General features: G+C 36.7%; 1 protein-coding gene across 1 annotated transcript in view; it reads left to right on the forward strand.

Moving 5' to 3' along the window:
* LOC149078839 (retroviral integration site protein Fli-1 homolog) overlaps window positions 1-23,577 on the forward strand; it is a 130,965-nt gene that overhangs the window by 18,708 nt on the left and 88,680 nt on the right. The gene's annotated exons all lie outside the window — the stretch shown is intronic.

Genomic DNA, 23,577 nt, shown 5'->3' on the forward strand with positions numbered 1-23,577 from the left:
CCGAATCAGTTACTCTCGAGGACTTGGTATGCGGCATGACTGATTCCTGAAAGGACTGCAGTACATCGTACGTGGAAGAGGACACGATGAAGTCCATCTGGTAGATGGTGAATAAGACTTCTTCTCGAGTATCGTAAGGGAAATAAACAATGTTATCTGCCATGTATAAGAGTTCTTCGAGAGGGACTCCGGATTCGCAGTTGAACTGTGAGATCATGGAGGCGATGAATTTCCTATTCTCGAGTTTTCTCTTTCTTAATAATGCGTACAAGAAGCTGTTTCGACTCAGAATCGGGTCAACGCCGAAAAATCCACGAACCAAATCTCGTCCTCCTTGAATCAAAGTGAGGAGCTTGTATGACATCCTCATGCCAGATATAGCTCCATTATGTATAAAACCTTGGTACTTTCGGTCGAGTAAATTCAAACGGTTAGTGGCTTTCGTTTTTATGCCATCATTCTCATCAGTCGACAAACAAATCAAACAGGGGATGGTATTCAATGGATTGATCAGACCGTGATCCAAAATCGTGAGAATCACCTGCAGGGCCGCGTTCCGGACAGCGACATCCCGGTGAATCACTGTCTCAAAAATCTTATTTTGGTGTTCTTGCACGATTGTGCTGGCCAGGATCGACGACTCGGTATCTCCCGTCTCTGACTCATCTGGTAACTTGTTGTTCCTGTGCTCCTCTTCTACGAGGAAGAGGTTCAGGTTTTTGAGAACTTGTAGTCTTGAGATAGAAGATGATGTCGGAGAGGTCAGGAGATAATGATACAGGGCTTTCATTTTTGATCGTAGCATAATTTCGGGGTGACGCGCTGCCACGTAGCCAAGACTCACGAGGCTTTTAAAGCGCAGGTCCTCATCCTCATGTTCAGTGAAAAACATCATAACATGATATGCATTGTCTATAAGAGATGCATGAGAGCACTGGTCTTGTAAATCGAAGAATTTCAGAAACATCCCAAGAGTGCACAAAGCGTTTTCTGTATTGGGTAACTGTGCCGTGAGAAGGAAATCATTCGCTTCGTTTCCATCTTTGTATTTCGTCAAGACAACCAAGAGTGGATCGATATGCTTCCGAACAATTTCTATCTTGTCTTTCACCGCAGCAGCAAGACAAGAGATGCAGGACTCTTGAAGTGTCAGGTTTAATGAATTTGATGATGATATTTGCCAGTTTATGACATTCATTATGCATTTCTTAATTAAATATCGTTGATAGCTGTCGACCTGGAGAACACCCAACTCGAGGATTCGGACAACGAAAGACAAAAACGTGTAGTGTGTGGCCGAGTTGGGCTGTGTGTTCAAATACGGAAGAATCTTTGGAACATAACTGGCCACGATATTTAGACAGAGCTTCCCGATTACAGAGATGGTCGCAACAGCTGGCCATTTGCGATAGTTTCCTTTATTCTCCGGTTGCGAGATTTCTTCAACGATGAAGGCAATTATTTCGCGACAGGCAACTACGACGGATTCACGATCTGTGCATTTCACATCCTGTCGAAGATTCGCGAGCAATTGTGAGATAAATTTCAACGCTGTGCCCTGGTAGATACAGACCACGCGCATTATATTGTAAGATTTCCGACGAAGATCACTGCGGCTCGGAGATGGCGTAAACCAAATGATCCGGAACATATCGTAAACATGTTTGCGGACCCCGTCCTCATCAAAAATTCTTCTCAGGACGTTCATGCAGATTTCTGGAATTTTCTTAAATCCCGGTATTTTGTTATAGATGTCCATGAAGATTTTAATTACCATCTTTCTAACATTTATTCCGGTATCCAATAATCTAGGAGCAAGTAGCTCATAGTACTGGTCGATGAGCTTTGGACGAAACTTCACGAACAATCCTATCAATTCTACTGCTGATTTACGAACGTTGATGGACTCGTCGAGTAGTCTGCTCTGTACAGCCCTATGTACCTGTATCTTCTCAAGCGTACTTGGATCAGCGTGGACTAGAAGAGACAGGCATTTAATTGCTTTCGCACGGACCGACACAGAATCATCACCCATAAAACTCAGAATATGCAACACGTATGGCTCAAGATCGCGCCAAAGACTTCTATTGGCCAGAAGGAATCCAGATAAAAGTTGCATGTTTTTGTTTCCAACGTCAATATCATCGTCATCTTGAGGGATCATTCGGCAGTTACACATCCGGACAAGAGACTTCATGCTGTTTTCGACCTGGGATAATATTCTTGCTTCACCAGTTTTGTCCCCATCATCGGAATCACTGACGGACATTCTATTCAGATTCTGGTTTGATTCCGTTTGACATGTTGGATTGTCTCCTCGCGGTGCCGTCTTCTTTTTCTTCATCCACGAAATTGCATCTCGAAACCAGAGTACGAAATGGAAACCTAAAGCAAATGACAGCGGTGATTTTGCTGTGGCGCTGACGCTCAAACACCGAGTGATTATCATCTGAGCAACTTGTACTGGATCATCTTTATTGTCTCTTTTCCATCTGCGAATAAGTTTCTGAGTTTTCGTCCTATTTCTTTGAACACCTAGATACATTTTCCTCATACCCGCTAGAATCATACCTAAGTAATTAAGTGACGATACTTTGACCGAAACTTCGGAGTCTGTGCTTCGTGAGTATTTAACTAGTATATTCACCAATATGTGCAGTATAAACTCCGAAGCTGGCCAATCAGGTTTATTCACTGCCACCAAAAGATCCTGTACGAAGTTTTCGAATAGGGATTTATAGTCCATACCATCAACATTAGCGCAGCAGCACTTCTTGAATAAATTAGCTAGAAAATTAGCTGATGTAGTTGCAGCTTCATTATACGATGCTCTATACGTAGTACTTTTTTCCAGTCTTACGATTTTCCCGTGTTCATAATTTGTGTTGCATTTGATAGCTTGAGGCGGAGCAATGCTATGGATTAATTGGAGTATCAGTGCAGTAAATGCCTGTAGGTTTTCTCCAGTAGCGAGTTTGTAGCCACGCTGGTGTCGTTTCGTATGTGGGAGCCGGGATATCGATGATGATATATAATCCAGAATTAACTGTCTGTGTTTAGAGTAATTAGTGAATACGCTGGTCAAAATATGCATAGAAATCAACTGCAACTGTTGGGCACCTCCCACGAAAAACGCACCGACACCTATCGCGGATAGTTCCAATATTACAGAATCCGCCAACTTTCTAGAGTTCATCAATTCCACAAACATCTTTGACACTTCATTGAGTTTGTCGAGCAAGGCGCCGGCCCATTTTTTCACTTTGGTTTCCAACTCGCTGTCCTTCTTCCGATTTGCCTTGTCGAGGTAACCATCCTTTGATTTTGGATCGATCATGTAGGCCGGATCCAGTGAGGGATAGACAGTGCTCTCGAACTGGATCTTCAGGAACTTGGAGATTACTTCGATATGATTTTCCAGCATGACTTCATCCGGAACTTTATGGTATGTCAAGACACCCAATAGAATCAGGCAACACAACGCGCTGCGATCCAATTTGTCCATAGCGAGAATCAGCCACTTATAAGCTTCTCCATCTTCTTCTTTGCATCCGTCTAAGCCGTACATGGGGAAAAGTTTCGTACAGTGCATTATATTCTCAGCTAATTTATTCATCAGAATTCTGAGCTCATTAACAGAAAATGTGCTCTTATCGCCTGACACCTTCATTTCTGCTACAAAATTTCTCAGATCTTCAAGTTCATGCATTGGAAATAACGCTTCCTCGGAAAAATCGGCGCTAGAAGAATCGGGAACCAACTGTGGGTTATTCTCGTTTATATTGTAACGTATCGAAGTGCTTTTTAGCAATCCGGAAAAAATCTCGTTGGTCGATGAATGCGATGTATTCTTCAGAGTGATAGACTGATCACAACTATCATCACTAACATCACTGCGAGATTCACAGTTTTCTAGGTCCATTGTATGGCTCTGATCCAACTGGCAGGCATCATTGTCATCGCTGACATCCATGTCAGAATCCGAACATAATTCTATCACGCTGTCATAGTCAGCTTCATCATCACGGGTTGGTTCTAACATATCGATGTCATGATTCTGATCTCCATCAGTTTCCATATAAAAACTCGTCTGTGGCGCGTCATCGTATTTACTATCATTGTCATAGATTGAAATATCCCTATGCGGTTCTTCTCTACCGTAAAAGATCGGGTGACTCTCCCAGTCGATTGTCCTTTTGCACTGAGTGTCATCGAAGTCATCGTTGAAAATAGGAATACCGCTTTCAGTGACGTGCGTGTCATCACCTCCAATGTCTTGTAAGTCAGACATCTCCACACAAAAAGCGTTGCTCTCATCGTGAGTCTGCATGGCATAATATTCCTCGTCATACATTTTCAGATTTGAGAAGATTGACGTAGGTTCATGCTCCATCTCAATCCCTGGATCTCCATCAGTCGATTCAGACAGATAACCGCTTTGATCATCATCGGTATCAATATCAATGAAATTTCCATCTTCGACTGTCACAGATCCCTGTTCCATCTCGATCCCAGGATCTCCATCAAGTGGTTCAATCGATTCAGACTGATAATCGCTCTGATCGTCATCGGTATCAATACCACTGAATGTTCCATCTTCGACTGTAGCATCAGGAGAGTCTCCAACCGATTGGCCGCTACTTCTCAGGAGGACATCCCAAGCTTCTTCTACTGATTTTCTCGTTATTAGTTCGGTCTTTTCAGACTTTTCCGATACCGGAGCCTCTTGTTCATCCTCAGACTTTGTAGATGAAACATCATAACCACAGATGTGCTGTACTGTAATATCAGCAATCATATTGGTTAATGAAATAGAAGACAAAGAGGAATCTTGTAAATACGTCTCTCAATGGACGTTTTGTTTTTGAGTCAATTAATGATATATCAAGGGAGACAAAATCTAACGAGATTGTACTGATGGAACTTCAATCGATTCTAATGTTGTTGTTGATGATGATGATTACCTTGTTTACTATTTGCAATGGATTAATATATTACGGACACAAATCGGATTAGAGTTTCAATTAATTTCATTAATTTGATAATTTACTCCAAGGCATATGAATTGATGATAATAATTTGTTGGAAATTGATTAAATGTCGAGAAAAAAGTCTATATTTAATGTAAAGTTTCTCAATATTATCCCCCGATATAAATGAACTCTGAATTCAAAGCAGTTTCCAAGGACAAAAACTTCAAATTTATTTAGTACTGGTTGACCGACCATACTGAACGATTCAATCCATTACAAAGGCATTTATGTTATCATTCTACCGATTTGCTACTACTTCATGATATTCATACATAAGATATATAATCAAATTTTAAGTAGTGATAAATTTTTCTTTCCACAACGTTATTCTATCAGTCCATCAGACAGTATTATGAGACCAATCACCCGGAGGTTGAGTTAACAATGTTCTTGCCAAAATGTCAAAAATAAGATAGGAGATTATCAGTTGGTGACCTCCACAAGGGTCACCATTCTATACAGAAGGGTATTTTGAAGCTCCTCAAATCCTAGCTTTTTTCACGGACTTCTTTCTACTAAATTCAAAGTGTGAAAAAATGAAAGATAACAAGATTGAAACTGGGACTCCTCGCCAGGGCCGTCTTAAGAGTATCATGGGCCCCCGGGCCAAATGATTTTTCTGAGGCCCTACCAAACAACTTCTCGAAAATTTCAACCAAATCTCATTTTTGTGAGGCCCATCTTCGCCTGAGGCCCCTGGGCCGTGCCCGGGTGGGCCCATGCCTTAAGACGGCACTGCTCCTCGCTAGAGCCTTGTCAGCCGGGTCCAAGGCAGGGCAACTTCGTACGCCATTAGGCAATGATATCCCATGACAAAGGTAGATCGGTGAATCTACATGCCATCTACACAGACCTGGCCATTTAGTGGCCCGACGAGAAAAGAGTGTTCTACAGCCTACTACAATATTATATGCATGCCACTCCTTCCTCCACAAGGAATGTGATAGGTCTAGCTCCCTGTTTCTTAAACTTTTTTGCTCATGGGCCCCTTTGGACTACGTTATCTTCTCGTAACCCCCGTCTTAACCAAGGCCAACTATTTCCACTCTCATCCAGGAGCGATATATGCTTTCTAATTATTCGATCTTGGAAAAAAAACCAAAATATATAATGAACAAAAATTTTTATAAACAAGGTGATTTACCTAGATCCATTGAGCCAGACGCGGATCGAAAGGGGGCCATCACCTCTCCTAAGGGCCTAATAGTATGTAAAAAGTTGGTTTGTGTCATAAAATACAACACAATGAACATACACAATCAATCTCTCCTCTCGTCATATCACTTTGGATCCGCGCCCACCCTAGGTTTAGAGTTTAGTCAGCTTCTCCTTCTTGTTGGAAATTCTATGCAGGTCCATCCCAATATCATTGGTTCTAACGAGCAGGTCCGTAACTAGGATATTTGCCCTTTATCGACTTACTGGGTAGTGCAGATGTTCATGACATCATGTGCTAATATAAAAATGCAATGTCTAGTTCATCGTGCTACAGGATTGTTGAATCGTCCGAGTGCGCAGTGGTAAGATGAAGATTACCATCATGGTCCGTGGGTTTGAATCCGGCCATAGAACGTCAGAAGCAAGTTCTTTACCTACCGAACCTGGGGCGACCACCGATTTGGGGCCTTCATTTCCCACCCAAATCCACTGGTTGGAAATTGCCGTAATGGCGATATATGACCGCAGTTGGTGTACGGTAAAGTAGCTACAGGATTGTATGCCGGGGTGGTATTCAAGTCTGGTGGGGGAGGTCCCTCCCTCAACCATTACATGGAAAACCTCGGGTCTCAGTGGATTGCCCTGAAAATGGCAAGGTTTGAATTTTTAACGTGTTCCCTTATGTTGAATAAGTAAATTGACCTCGGAATGATTTTCGTCATTGTAGGTGATGGGGGATTTCAAAACTTCTTAAACATTTTATTTAGGTAAGCGTGATCATAAGTGGAAATTATGCTAAGAAATTTGGTTAAGAAATTGGAAGAGCGATCAAAAATGAATGTGCGTGATAAAAAAAAGTGTTTTTACTAGCGTCATCTGTTGTGAATTTGTGACACCAACTTTGGAATTGATGAATATTTCAAAAAACGTATACTTTCCTTTTTTTTTATTAAAAATCATTATTTTGCTAAAATTTATTACAATTGAGCTTATTTAAAATCAAATTAGGTGCAATTAAATATCAGTTGATATAATTTTTTATTACTCTGAGGAGGAATTTTGAAACAGCATCAGTTTCGGTTTCGTGCGTGACAAAAATAAATTAGTTTTGTTTTTCAGCGATATCTAATGTTGTTTTTTTAGACAATAGCTCTTGATTTTAAAACTTGGGTGATATATTTTTATTTTCTATCTTTTTTTCATCCGCAAAATCGATTCCTCAATAATTTATAGAATATTTGATTGCTTCGTTAAGTCACGCCCACTTATAATGTAATCGGTTAAACTGAAATATCGATTAAAATACTATGTTTCTTTCGCATTCATGAGCCGAAACCATTAAAAAAAAAGTGGAAAAACTACGCCTTTTGCAATGTATTCCGTGGTACTTATATATTATGTTATTAATGTATGAACCAAAGGCTAGACAAATCTATTGTCCGACATGCTCGAATAAAACCTTAGACCGGGCATAAATTTTTTTGTATGTCTGTACGTTTCAGGATCGAAAAATTGCGGAAATTAGGAAATTTTGGGATGACGAGAAACTCCCCCCAATTTCTGCTTTGATCATTTTTTGAAAAGACTTTTTTTCGCCTTTTTTTGATTTTCCTGTATCACGTGTATTATTTGGTTATGAGCAAATTCCGAATCGGAACTTTGCTGTAGAATTTTCATTGCTCTGTGGGCTTTTTATTTGTACATCTCCATTTAATGCATTCGTTCATTTTGAGATATTTATAAAAAATTATAATTAAAATAGGGACAAATCAGTTTTTTCACCAACTGAAAATGAACTCGACATCTACCGAAATGAAGAGGAATAAAAACGCAACATTTTATGTAGTAATAAATAGAATTTCGAAAAATAATTATAAGTATATTATTACTAAATATACACAACGGTATGATTAATATTTTTGTACTCGATAGATATACCTATGATTTACATGAATTAAACATTAACGAATCGTCCATGAAAATATGATCTCTCATAAGTCTCATAATACCTCCATACCTCGGAACATTTCCGATTTTCCCGAAACCATTCAAATATTTAGCTCCAACGACATATTAGCATCCATCCATTAACCAATCATCGGAAAAGCAACAGAAATTTTTATCCCTTCAGCAACATCAATCAAGAAACCAGTAACAATAATTATATAATTATTAGAAAAGTAATGATATATCAGAAAACTTTGTATTATTATATAGTTTTTTTGTTAACTTTGTAATGGACGCAGGATGGACGCATAAAGATAGCGTTCACTCACTCGTCAGAGAGAGAGAGAGAGAGAGAGAAAGAGAGTCGGCCTGGAAAAATCAATCATTTAATAATGATACTCGGTATGTATTCGAAATACATACATAGAAAAAGGCAGAAAACGAGCCCATTGTCCCAAAAATGCTTCAAAAGCCAAATGTCCTCAGTAAAAATTGCCATTTCGCTTCGTTCAAAAAGGCAATGGAAAGGGTGGTCGGAAAATATCTACCGATTCAGCTGTTCTCGAAACGGGCGGCCATTAAGGAAATGTCTAATTAAAAAGCTAAAGTTTCTCTTTTGAAATGACATTCATACACATACACATTACACACATAAAGACTCTTTCTCTTTGGAAGAGCTCCTACATGAAATTCCAGAAAGAGAGACTCATTCTCTTCTCTCTTTCCCAAACCACCCCGGGTATCTCTCATCTTGCGGCTCCGATGCTCTGATTCGCGCTCCGGGCACGGCAACGTCTGGAAGGCGGAGAATAAACACAAGGCTTATTGATTGGATAATAAAACCACGGCTAGGAGGAGTTTGAGTGAGTCAAATAATTTCGCCAACAGATCAAATAATGTCCAATAGATGATATTAGTGTGTATCGGATCATTATATATATTTTTATGTCCACGATGGTGAGTCATCGTGTCAAATTTCAGGTGAACACGGCTAATCCAAACTGATTAGGTGGGGTTTTATTATTCAGATTTATATAATTGTAAATACTATACGGACTATTTGGGTGAATATTTCAAACATTTAACAACAGAAAAGTAAAGTATTCCAACGTGAAAGATGAGTTTGAGGTCGAGGGCCGAAAATTGTATTTTAGGGGTCCCTTTTCGCTTTCCGTAAAAAATTATTTCAGTAATTGAACACTGATTTAAAATCGAATAACTATGTAAAATGAATGATAACTTGAAAGAAAAATAATTCAGTATGAATAAAAATCTGGAATGATTTGAAGGATACAGTACACAGTGGAATCTCGATAACTCGACACCCCAAGGTGATTGAAAAACATGTCGACTTAAGCGGATGCCAAGTTAGCGAGAGGTTTTATTTCAACTTTAAAAGTTCCTAAAAAATCATTTATGTATGCATACGTGCCTGTATATTATTGAACAATTCTATATTCTTTCATCTAAAAATTTATAAAATGTTTGGGTCTGCAATTTTGTGCACAAAGTTTTCTTATTGAGAACAATCCCGAATTAAGTGAGAAAAATCATATTTTGATAGCTGGAAGATGTGATTTGTGAATGAGCACTGCAATTGTCCAAAATAACTTTCCTCGTCTCACTTGAAACATTTCAATCTAACTTTTAATCTTGACCATCTAAAAATCCCAGCAATCATTCGCATCTATCTGTGGATTTTGTAGTCCACAGGTTGAGTTTTTAGGTTCCAAACGGAGGAACAATGGCAAGTATTCCTACCCAAAATGTAGGAGGAAAAATTTTCGACTCGTATCGATCAACAAACAAACGACGGAAACAATGGAACATGGAATTTTTGTTCCATAAGAATTTGAAATTCTTATTTCTATGTTTATTGTTTCTTCATTATATTTTTGATGTATTGATTTCAGTCTGTTATCGTTATGTCAGTTTTTCTTTTAAGACTTAATTATATTAGCGCGCAAAAAGTGAAAGGTTTTTAATTGATATATTGATGGCTTTTAAACAAAATGTTGAGAGATTAACTAATTTTAACCCAATGAATCATTGAGAAAAATTTATCAAGACTCCGACTTCCTTATATGCAATGTAGTAGGAATATACTGCATGGATTTTATTGTTATATTCTGCTTTGTTTTCTAAATGCGACGCCCCCACCAACAATTTTTTAGGACCCATTTTTAAGGTTTTCCTCCATTTAAAAACGATTTTATATCCATTGACCCAATAAACTACTAAAAATATCAAATATCCGCATAGCAATGCACATTAATATTAAAAAATTAGAAATTTTAATATTGCTTAGATTAGGAGGAAGAAGATCATGAATTAGACATTTGATTCTAAAGTCAGACCTTGGTACAACGTCACCTTAGGGATCAAATAAAGATGACTTCATAAGTAGGGTGACTCTAAGCATTAAAAAACTATGCAGGCAGGCTTATTTGAAAACTGACGTTATAAGTAGGGTGACGATGAGAGTGAAGACGTTATACCAGGTGTTATATTGAGCCTGACTGTACTTATTTTGTTATTTATGATTTAATAATTATAAATAGTTTATAAATACATCATATAGAAAATGATCGAAAAAAATTCCTTACGAGATATATCAAAAATTCCAAGTACAGTATTTAAATTGCTCGTAATCAAAAATCTGAATAAATTTGTAGAAAGTCCTCCGTTTAACTTCACTTGAATAGCACGATAATATGGTCTTTACGAAATTTTCTCTTGAAAAGCGTCTTTTCTTTTGTACGTGTTACATTTCTTTCAAGCGATGAAATGACCCGAAATAATTAAGGTCTAGTGACGTTATTGAATTGTGACGAACTAACGATTTAAGAAAAGATAATTGGAAATTTTCGAACTCCTGATTAGAAAAGTCACCTCCCGCCTCATTTTTCCATTTTAAAAGGATCCATAATAAGAAAGAACTTAACTTTTCCATCGCAGAAGTCCCCCCCCGGCTTATTACAAGAATCGTTATTTAATTCCTAATATTCCATAATATACCCCTCAATCGATGTTTAAACATTTCTTCGCCAGATGGCGCACGAGTTGGAGGGGGATATCCCTCCAATTAATAATTTCGATTCCCTTTTCTTCGACTGGAATTCCGAAGGAAAAAAGAAGAGCAATAACAATAATTTTCCATCGTTTCATGAAAATTCTTATGGAGACGAAAATAATCTGCTTTAGGGAAAAGTAATTGATATCGTATAAGGAACAATAGAGCTAAATTTTATGTTCGGCATAAAAGGAGATTGAAGAAGAGGAACGCGCATGCGCAGGTGAATGGAATCCAAGCATCATGTCGACCGGATAATTATATTCTCCAACGATTCCAATTAAGTTTTTTTTCCCTGTTATTATTATTATTATTCAACCTCTTCTCTTCTCTCATCAAAGTAAAACTGCTTTGGTTTTAGAATTTTAATTGTTTTCCTTTTGTATCGTATTAATTAAAAATTTCTAGTTTGCTCTGGAAATTCGGTATTTTTCCCGTGTTTTTGTTTTTTTCCCCTACCCACTATCAGTTTTAATGGTCTTGGAGGAGACGGAAACACATACATAGATATTTTATTATTGTTATTATTTTTTTTTTTTACAAATAATTATTTTCATTAAAACAAGATCATTTTTTAAATATTAAGAGAAATGCGTATCAAATAGGAAGTACAGTAGTTTCAGCAAAAACGGATGATTTTCTTGGGGAGCAAATGTATTGTTTGAAACTTCATATGAGGTCCCACAATCAGCTGACGGTTTTCAAAATGGGATAGCAACAAAAACTTTGACAGATATTAAAGTCATTCTTGCGAAATATAGATGTGCGAAGTCAAGAATTTTAGATACGTCATTCATGTTGCAAGGGGATGTACAGTTATTTAAAAGTTATTTAAAATTGAAAAAAAAAAAAGACTTATATTACCGACACTATGCCCAAAAATTCAATTAAAAAGATGTTGTTTAATCTCACCTGATTGGCCCGAGTGGTGTGATGGTAAGATGCTCGTCTTCCACCGTGAAGGTTGCGGTCTCAGGTTCAAACCCGAGGGAGGATATCGATAAGATATTTTCCCTAATGAGTTTAAGGCGACCACGATAGACAGCACTTTCATTTCCAACCCAATTTCAGGACCATCTCAGCACCATGAGTCCCACGGACAAAGTGATATTTTGCTGCCCAGTACTTGGCTAAAAGTAACAGTTTACACATTTGCATTCTAAAATCTAAGTACAGGATCTGTGGACACGGCTCTAGACCATTTTTGGATGAGCCCATGCGTTGAGATGATCCCAGTTTTTTGAGCAGTTTTGCTGGATTCTGAAAATAGTCGCATTTTTACCCATCACATTTCACTTGAAAGCTCTATTTCGTTACAGTTGAAGGCTATAAAAAATTCGCATTCTTTTGTGCCTCCCCTACCCCGAACCACCTGTCATGGCTTCCCTCAAACTTGATTTTCACCATGATTCCCTTAGAGAGACGTTTAGAGCATAGTTTCTCAACTTTTTTTGTCCCATCGCCCCCTTCTTCAGAAACTCTTTTCTCCCATCGCAATCTAACCCATTGGATCCTGTTATACCCGTAGCTTCTACCGCCCCCCCCCGCCCGCCCGGAGCATCCCATCGCCCCCAGGAGCATTAACGCTCACGTTGGGAATCACTGCTTTAGAGTATCCTACCCCAGGACAGCAAGTAGAGAGATATATAGCCTCAAGCTGGATTTGCTGCCACTACATTTTCGAAAGGATGAATAATTTAGCATGATACACACCTACAAAGTGGATCAACAGATAATACGAATTTTATCTATTTCCATGATAAAATCTTCCGTTTTGTAATTCAACAATAATTTTTAATTTAAATTATTTATTTAATTACATAGATTATCTATCTTCTTGTAGCATATATATATTGCATTTGTATCTATAAGAAGTTAATGAATGCGATTGCGTTTAACGCGCAGCATTATCAATAAAGTCAGCAATATAAATACATTTCTCAATATCGTGGCAAACATAGTCACTTAGTGCCAGGTATAGCGGCAACACCAATTACTTAGAAAGCTGGCAAAACTGCTAAAAAATGTCACTAAATAACCCTATTCAATATTTTGCTTATTGTAATTGTAATTGAGCAAAAAAGAACTGCAAAAAAAAAAGATACATGCGCTTTTCATGTATATTCATATTGCGCTTTACATGTAGTTATTCATAGGTAGAATAACTACCTATTATAGGATTAATTCTATTTTTTGGCCCTGTGAGTGTGTTATGATCCATAATATTTTAAAATTAAATATAAATTAACATCACACTCTTACTTACCCTAGTTTCCTGTAAATAATCTGCTTATGAAACTTTCGCTACTCGGAGAAAATATATAGGGTGTTTCAAAAAGAATCATCCGATTTGAAATGTGTATATTACGAAAAATATTGTACATAGAAAATTAAGATTAATTTTATATTACATGGCTAATAATAAAGTTTTTTTACAAAACCAGATTAAAGGTGTTCAATATGTCCACCTTGGGATGTACGGCATATGTCTAATATGCCATATATTGATTACGCGCGAAACTCTGTCGAATGCGCTTCACATTTTCGTCTGACATGCGGGGACGGCCAGGGGATTTCCCGTTACACAGACAACCCGTGCCTCGGAATTGTTTATACCATCGCCTGATTCTTTGAGCGGTAGGAAGTTCAACACCAGGGTCTACGAAAAGCACGATGAACATTTGTTACGGACTCACACTTCGCGAAGCCTAGAACGCAAAACGATTTCTATTGTGCAGTCACCATCTTGTCAAACACTGGAGTGGTGGCCGAAGGAAGAGCGTTAGCGCTACCTGTCGACAAGTGCGCGAAACTCGAGATTTCCCTCTTTCTACCTACACATTATTCGATCAAAACGGATTAAAAGCTGAATAGTTATGATTTTTTTTTTAATCGGATGGTTCTTTTTGAAACACCCTGTATCATCATTCAGTCAGGAGTGGCAAATAATCCGCATGTAAAAATTTCCCTCATCAATGATGAAATCTGAAGGAATAGAAGAGGTTGTTTGACACTTTTTTTCGAGGAAAAAAAGCCGATTTTTCTACTGACACTCTTACGCAATCTATAAAAGTTACAAAAATTTATTTTACAAATTAGACTAAAATATTTATTTCTATTCAAACTTCGAAAAAAATACTGCACATAAGACGCAGTGGCATATAATCTGCACCAAGAAATTTCAATATGTTTAAACGTTTAGTGCCCAGAATATACACAGGTAAAGGTATTTACAGGTATGGGAAAAAGAAAGTTCAAGACAAGTTGAATTTTACCCGAGCCCAATAACAGCATTATTTTATGCTAGGATACAACGATTTTGCAAACAATTAAAAAGAAAAAAACCTGATAATAACACAACACATACCATTTTTCAAAATATTAATTCTCACAGAATTTTCTTTCGTTTGAGATACGAATAAAATTTAAGGAAAATAACATTTATGGCTTCCCAACAAAATCCATTTATCGTAACAACGAGCAACACGCGAGCGAAAATGAATAGCAGACTTAGAAAAGAAAATGGTAGAAATGTAAGAAAGAAGACAAGATAGAATAAAAAAAATGCATGTAACATATAAAAAAAGAAAAGAAATGTATGTGCAAGAGGGAGCTTGGATGATGTGGCGCGCGGCAGTGCGCCCGACTAGCACCGTGTGGCGCAATTGAGCCTGAATGTCAATTAGGCACCACCATCGACATCATCTTTCCTCCTCCTATCTTCCAGTAGGTGGCTCAAGCACAAAAATGTCGACTTACGCCCCGACCTCGTGAAACGGCGATTATTCTGGGCCGTCGGAGTCCAAAAGAGCAGCATCAGGCTACTCAGGATAAATGAAAAAAAAAAAAGTAAATAAGTAAATAAAATATAAAAAGAGATCGGGGGAGAAAAAAAGGAGATATCATTGAAGGGTGGATGCGTTCTTCATGAGGGGAATCATGAAAAGAGTCTACGTCGAAGTGTATTTATTGATTGCCAGTGTGTGCCAGCTCATTTTTTTCTATCTATCCATTGTACAGGATTAGCACAAATGAATGACAAGATCTTAAAAATTCATATTTTTGAAACTCTATAACACATAATATAATCTGATATACATGAAAATAAAGAAAAAAATTCCATTTTTTTTTCAGATGCAAATATTCGATGTGTGAACCTTTCGTAACATTTAATCTCTAATCGAATTCATTCCACACATTTTGCAGTTTTAAAAATACAAATACCAATACGAAATTAGAAACCACTATAGGCAAATTGCCCAACAAGGTGACTAGAAAGAAAAAGGAAAAACAAAAAAAAATTAGAAGAAAAAAGCCCACAAAAATATGGTTGTCATAGCCCAAATGCAGCTACCCAAAAATAACAAGCCAGAAAAAGTGATTAAACAACTGAACCCTTAATAATCGAAACTGGTGGCCCCGAGTCGAAGCACTTGAAAGACGGCGTAACAATATTTCATGATGCAACATATCGATACAGAGAGTGAAAATACGCTCGTATATGTATGAAACGGTACATGGATGAAAAACAAAGGTACGTGCACTTGATTAAATGGGTTCTATACAGCGACTTGAAGGGCCCTGTCATGAACTATATGTATGCAATGCGAATGGTGCTATTTAGTCGATTGAAAAAAAATACTGCGTGAAAAAAATGGGTCATTTGACTCCCGAATCCGGAAACAACTCGGTAGGTTATCTTGCTTGTACGTATTATGTGTGAAGTCACGTCTCCAAGTTTAAAAATCATAGAGAACCAACTTCACAGTCGAATAGGGATAGAAGCAGGGTTCTTATTAACACTTCTACTGTTCAGCGGCGTACTCAGGGGAGGGTGGGAGTATATTGGACCCACACGTCCCCTAAAGATGAACAGAGATTAATATAGTAACAGGAAATAATGCTATATAATTTAGTTGAGTGCGTGTGTTTGTGTTTGTGTGTGTGTGTGGGGGGGGGGGGTATTTATTTAAAATTCTTTTTGAAGGCAAGTCAATATTATTTCTTAGGAAGAGATTCTTTGCATCCCTCTCTCCACGAACCCTGAGTGCCCCCCTAAAAACGTCAATACTGCATACGTCATTACTACTGCTAGTCGGCTCAGAAATTTGGATTGAAAATTTATACATTTGTTGAAATGCAAAAAAAAGGTAAATTTATAAATGTATTATCCATGATTGCATATTTAAAATTTAGAATAAAAATTTATTCTAAATGTGTCGCAGCAATTGGAATGAAAGGTTGAAATAGTCGTGGTGGCTAAGGTCATCTTAACAGCACCATGGGCTGCTTAGGAAAATTGATTTTCTGCCCCTCGCTACTTAGCTTGATGCGACTACTAACCAATATCCATTCTTGAAAATCTTCATATCACATCTCAAAACGATGCCGCCTATTCACTTGACGTTCTTAGGCCATGCCCATGAACGGATGGACCCCCCCCCCCCCGGTGCTATCTCATTAAAAATGCTCTTGTTAAATCTCCAAATATGCTGTCCTACCCACATCCTGCAACAGACCCCTCTAGATGGCAGCACTGAAATTAACTCACTAACACTAGATACACACTCAGTCTGCTAGGCACACATGCACACTTCTGGCACAATTCATGGACACGAAATTGTCTATGGCGATAGACAGCAATTGTGCCCTGTTTTAAAGAAAGAAAGAGGGTTCCTTGGTTGGGACCTTTGCAGGCCCCAATCTAGACTTTTCACGGGCCCATCTATAGTAAATTTATACAGGGTGTTTCATAAATCATGGCAAATAAGTTAGGAGGTGATAGAACGCAACCACAAATCACTATACAGCCCATGTTCGAAACTCAAGTGGTTAACCCCTGGAGAGGTGCTCCCTAGCACTACATCGATGACGTGAAGCATGCGCCACTGTTGGTGGCCACAATTTTGAGCAATTGCAGTGATGTCTTCAAATTCATCAGTGTCCTTTCATTCTGTCTCTGTCCATCTTGTTTTCCTTCATTCTACCCTCTTGCGCTCAACCCTTGAGTTCCGACCAGGCTAAGGATTCCGACCAAAAAAGAAAAAGTATCATCTCGGGCTGAAGTCTCGTCTGCCAAATCTTCGTTAGGGCCATGTCTGCCTCTCCCCCACTTCAGGTTATGAAAGCCACAGTGGCGTTGGAGCCGGTGATGTTGTGGGTGCTCGAGCACCCACGGTAATTTGTGACATGTAACAGAAGTTAGATCTGAATTGATTCAGAAATAAAAATTTTATATGTAAAAGCTAAAGACGAGCACCCACGGATCAAAATACTTCCGATAACCTTGCATATGAGTGACCAAAATAGTAACCTGGGGACAGTGGCGTTGGGGTTGGAGGTGCTGGAGCACTCGCGGAAATTTATGGCAGGGGTCTGAGCACCTTGAATTGATTCAGAAGTCAAAATTTTCTACATAAAAATCAAAACGAGCACCCACAAGTTTCAAACACTTCGGACTCCCCGGGCCATTAATATGATAGCAAGATACGGAATAAGAAAAAAAAAAAAGTGCGTGTGAAGATGTGTTGCATCGAAAACATGAGCTATTAATGAAACATTGTTATATGTACATTTTTTTTCTACCCACCCGCGGTCCCACATCAGGAAAACATACCCATTGACACGCGCCCGTCCCGTGGGAAAAATTTACTTTATTATTCATAGGGTAAGTTTTCCACCGTCACGCTATTAACTTACTACCATGTTACGACGACGATATGTTACAATGATGACGGGGAGGGCCGACCCGATTTGTCAGAATCGAAACGATTCGTTTTGTTTTTGTTCAATCATAATAGATGGCGCCAATGAGAATTTACGTACGGGCCATCGCACGTTTTTCCTCGCAACATCCCAAATTGCGTGCGTTGCCGAACCACCGCGACCTTCTATTGTGAGAGTTGAAGAGCGAATCAACTTCATCCAGTGTCACGGGCTGTTGGTTGCGGAGGGTTAGTTGCTCATCATCCCGTTCGCATCAGTTATTTTCGGTCCCTGGGAAGCAGCGATCCACAGAAAAAAAAGAGAACCATCAATTTTTTTTTTGTTACATTGTTGACTATGAAGAAGACTACATGATGGCACTTATGGGGAGGAGTTCGGTCTGCATTCACCACGCGCACTTGCGGACGTGACTGCGAGCGATCGTTTTCAATATTTTCCATACGCGCACGTGCCTGTGCACTCGAATGTTTGTATTGTTATACACTATCCATCTACTCTCCTCGTGAAAAATGTCGGGAACAAAGAGAATGAATTCGATATTGTTGGAGCTCTCACTCGCTTCATGTTCACGTTCTTGTTCATTTTATGTGCGGACCGTCCCTATTTGAAACATTCAAGCTTTTTTTGTGTGTGATGATTATAATGCCCTTGACAGCACTATTGAGGTGGTACCTCAACTTTTATATTTATGTATCACATAATTACGAATACACGCTTTATTTCAAATTGAGAAATTAAATAGTTTTCACGGAACTTGTAACGCAAAATCAGATGAAATTATACACTGGGTGTTTATTGCTATATGAATTAACTCAATATCATGAATTTTAAGCTTTATTATTTTATAGTGATGAGTAAACTGATTACTTTCATAGATCATGAATCATACAACAGTCATGTTGCAAAATTTCATAACAATTTTATACAAACCCGTAAAATTTTAAGATTTTGAAATTAACTCAAAGTTTTAATGAATTCCTCGCAATGTGACTAAAATTTTTTTACTAATTAAAGCTTATAATTCGGTGTTAATAAAGTTAAAATTTTAGAAACAAAATGTTGCTATTCTGGTATTCTATCTTTATTCTTGAATTATTCAGAAATACTACTGCACATTTCACGAACCATCGATAAATATTTTGTTGGAAACTATATATATGAAAAAGAGTTTGCATTTATTTTTTGTGAATTTTCAAATTTCTAACGATGTGCAGGAAATACTTTCATATACTTTATATTACTTTATAATTTTTTAAACCATGGATAAAATTTTTTATTAAAAGTAAAAAACGTCTTATGAAACAAAGTTCGTATTAGTTAACGACTCTGTAATTCTACATTGTATTTAAGGTTCTAAAAACCATAAATTAATATTTTGTTTTTTGTAAATTTTTAATGTCAGAAAAAAAATTTCTTTAAATTTATGATTCATAAATTTTTAAAATTTAAATTGTACTGTGTAACAAAACTTATAAATTCCTCAGACCATTAGGCATAGTAGAATTTTTCATTAAAAATTGAATACCTTAAAATAAATTATTGTATTAGTTTACAGATTCAAAAAATTTAAAACCCTAAAATCACACACACACACAGGAATAATGACAAACTCCACAAACTATAAATAAATATTGTTTTGAAAATTTAATATTTTAAGAAAAATATTTGTTCTAATTTACGATATATAATGCTACGGAAATTTTTAAAATTCTAACGACGCACAGGAAACTTATAAATTTCTCAAATCATTAATTAAAATGTTTGTACTAAAAATTTTAAACACCTTAGTAAAAAATGTACGTATTCGTTCACGGATTAGTAAATATTTGAAATTTCAAAATATTTCAAAAAACAAAAAAAACTTTCCAAAAAAGATTATTTTTTTTATCAGTTTGACATATTTGATAATAAAATTGCATAACAATTTATATAAATCCGTGAAATTTTAGTATTTTGAAATTAAAACTAAATTTTAATGAATTGCTCACAATATAAATAACAAATTGTATTTAATAATTAAAGCTTACACTTCGGTATTAATAAAGTTAAAATTTTAGAAACAAAATGTTTCTATTTATTTACAAATCCGTAAGCGCTTCAAATTATACAGAAAAATAATTAATTCCTAAAACTATCAATAGTAATTTTGCAAATTAAACATTGGAAAGAATTTATTAGTTTACAAATACAATTAAATACTAAAATTAGTAACTAAATTAGTTAATTTTGGGAATTCGAAAATTAAACAAGGAAAATTAAAAATTCTACGAAATATTAATGGATATCTTTGTTTATAAACTCGAATACATCAAAAATATATTTTTAAACAAATTACGAATAAATAAATTTTTAAAAATTTTGAATTATATAGAGAAATTGAACAAATTTGGCATAAAAAATAACTCTATTAATTCATGAAAAAATGCGCAAATTTTAAAATAACTCTAAAATAAAATTCGTCTCACCACCAAAAGCGTTTATGTTGATATAAATTTAACATATCAGTAAATATACTGTTTGTGATGATTCACGAATTTGTAGATTTGAAAACATCCAATATTTTCAAGATCCATCTTAGATTTATAAATTCAACTGCAATCAATTTTATATATACAGGAAATACAATGTTTCAGCATAAGCCATAAAAATGCTTATAAATTTTCTGTACATTTTATATATACATATATATAGTTTTGCGTTCTACCCGATATGTATATGAAATAATTTTTTTTTATATGGAAATATCGGCTATAACTACCGATCATCCACTCGAGCTAACAACAAGAGAATGAAAGCGACCATATGCACTGAGGGGATGACTGAAAAGAAGAAGGGAGGGAGAATAGGTCTCGGCACACGAGCACCTAATGTATTATATGACTCGATCTTTATTGAGGAATAGTTTCATAGAAAAATAGAGGAGGACCATTTTTCCCACGTTTGTACAGGAAACATACAGTGTGTAGTTCGTTAAAAGCGTTTGTTTTCTTAACAGCTAGCGTACGAGAGATCGTTCCGTTTTTCCACATTTTCAGAAGAAGTCAATTTGGCTCGAGCTAGTTACAAAAATGTCTTTCGATTGTCCCTTTTGCTGATTGAACCCGTGGGAATATGTGTCTTTTTTATTTCCAGTGAAATTTCTTTTGTGATTATGTTATTCGATAACATTATGCCCTGAGAGAGAGAGAGGACGAAGATTGATTTTTTTTGAACAAATAAAACTTTGAGGCTCCGAAATACATATCATTTGAATAATTTTTTGTTTTAATGGGTTTTTATATATTTGTAATTGCATTCAAATACAACCCAAACAGCCCGAAAACACTTTCAGTCATGAATGCAAATAATGCTTCGTCAATTGCATTTCAATAGAAAAAATTCTCAAAAAATAATGATTAAAATTTGAAATAGCAATTTAAATTATTGAAATGTGAAATAGATTTAAAATAATTGAAATGTGATATAGATTTAAAATAATTGAAATGTGAAATAGATTTAAAATAATTGAAATGTGAAATAGATTTAAAATAATTGAAATGTGAAATAGATTTAAAATAATTGATTTCTATGTATTCAAGAGTGCTCAACACTTTCTATGTAATGCATGTTAGTTTGTTACATTGTGATGAGTGGTTAAAAAGTTTCTCATAACTTTTGCACCGTACCTACCTCAACCTTGTACCATTGTATGGGGCTCCCATGCAAGGCCCGACTATGACTTCATCCAACTTCATCCAGGATCCTCTGGGGGACTAAGATAAAAGATGCTTGCTGGGTCAGTGTACTTTTTTCGCTCAAAATTGGGTCTCCCTCTGAATAAGAAGGGTCCTTGGCAGATGCTTTCCCTTGACAAATGTTGAAATAAAATCTAGCTTCCTACTCTGATGGCCAAATACGATAAGCAAAATTTTAACAAAATATACAAATATCAATATTAATAACTCACGAACGAAGACATCAAATATGTAATGAACTAATGGGTAAGGTAATTTTTCGCAGCAAAATGTTATTTTCTCTTCTCATTTTTTTCCCTACAAATATTATCATTTAGAGCCTTATTGTATGCTAATGTAATGTTGTGTTACTTCGAGATGAAGGAGAATAGGGCTCTTTTGAGTTCGGCGGCTCTGTATGACGTTCAACGGTTACGGTCATACTCGATATTTGGGGCTAAGCTGGCTAGTGAGTCCCAATGTATCGCTCGATGTTTTTATAGTAGTAACAGTTGTACACATACAGGCCGATTATTATGTTCCCACTTTGTACGACTTGTTTTCATGGTCTCTCAACTTTTACTAATACTCATCGACATTTCCCGTTTAAAGCATTTTCTCGCTTACAACGTTTTTTCATGACGGTTTTTTGAAAAGCGTTATAAGCGGCATCCACTATAATTGGGTGAAGTCTAATTCTTACTACAGTAGAGCATCGAAAGTCCGAGCCCGGAAAATTTGAGTTTTTGGATAATCCGAGGCACTAAAAATGTCAAACTTCATTCTTGTAAGATACTCGCCTAAAGTACCAAAGGATGTTTAGAGGTTGTCGCGAGTTCCATACCCGGTTCGTCCTTGTCAGAAACTTTCTTGGCACAGGGGTACAACAGAAACGGCGACATGACCACAGAAGAAAATTGCTACCGCAGGGAGTCCCAACCTTTCGATGAGTATAAAAAGCAAGCCTGCCGTTCGGAATCGGTAATAAATTGGAGGTCCCGGTATAATTAGCCCTCGTGTGCAGAAAATTAAGGTAACTAGTGTAATAAAATATTAGACTCCCTTGAATGGACGTAGACCATTTTCACATTCATGGGTTTTCGCTGAAAAAAAGCAGTAAGTTTGACCATTTTCTTCGTAATGGAAAACAATGTCATTGTCTCCTAATTGCTTGGAAAGGCAGTTGACTCAGGGTCGGTCACCATTAATCCCATCTACAACTCTTCTCAATCACTCTTTCATCTTCGCGCCCTTTTCACATTCTTCAGTTTTTGAAACACCACATGTCATCTATATCTTAAATTGTACAACAATAAAAATACAATAAGTATACGCTAGTCTGGTCACAGGGCGCAACAGGACTACTACGGTACAAATATTCCATCATCACACTTCGCTCAAAGCTGGAAAATTAAACGGCAGATGGCAGCACCATAACAAGTATTACACAGAAACAAACTTCACGTTAGATTCACAACACATTCCACCATGTGCTCATTCGTTAGAAATTCCATAGAGGTATATGGATGAGGTGCATATGCGTGGTTTAGTAGTAATAGTAAGTATGCTAGTACTGGTTTTGCTTTGTCTCTTTTTTTTTCCAAGTAAAACCAACATTCAAAGCATTTTTTAGTGTTTTTCGAATAATTCGAATTTTTCGATAATCCGAGTCGGCGTCGGTTCCATTCACCTCTGATTATCGAGACTAAACTGTATTCAATTTAAGACACACATCAATATCTTCGACCACGGGTAAAGTTTCGTAAAGCCCCTGAGATGTGCGACGTACGATTTGAGAGCTACTGTTATAATGGGTAACTCGAACTCTTTTTTTACAATTTTAAAGTCAATTGCACGAATTAAATTTTCATTAGCATCTTCAAAAAAAAAAAAAATTCGTCTTTTTTTCCTAGAAATAGTACAATTT

The sequence above is a fragment of the Pholcus phalangioides genome, unplaced genomic scaffold (genome assembly GCF_987345545.1).
Source record: "Pholcus phalangioides strain wild (caught in Gottingen) unplaced genomic scaffold, Ppha-v1.0 ptg000013l_1, whole genome shotgun sequence".
Classification (NCBI taxonomy): domain Eukaryota; kingdom Metazoa; phylum Arthropoda; class Arachnida; order Araneae; family Pholcidae; genus Pholcus; species Pholcus phalangioides.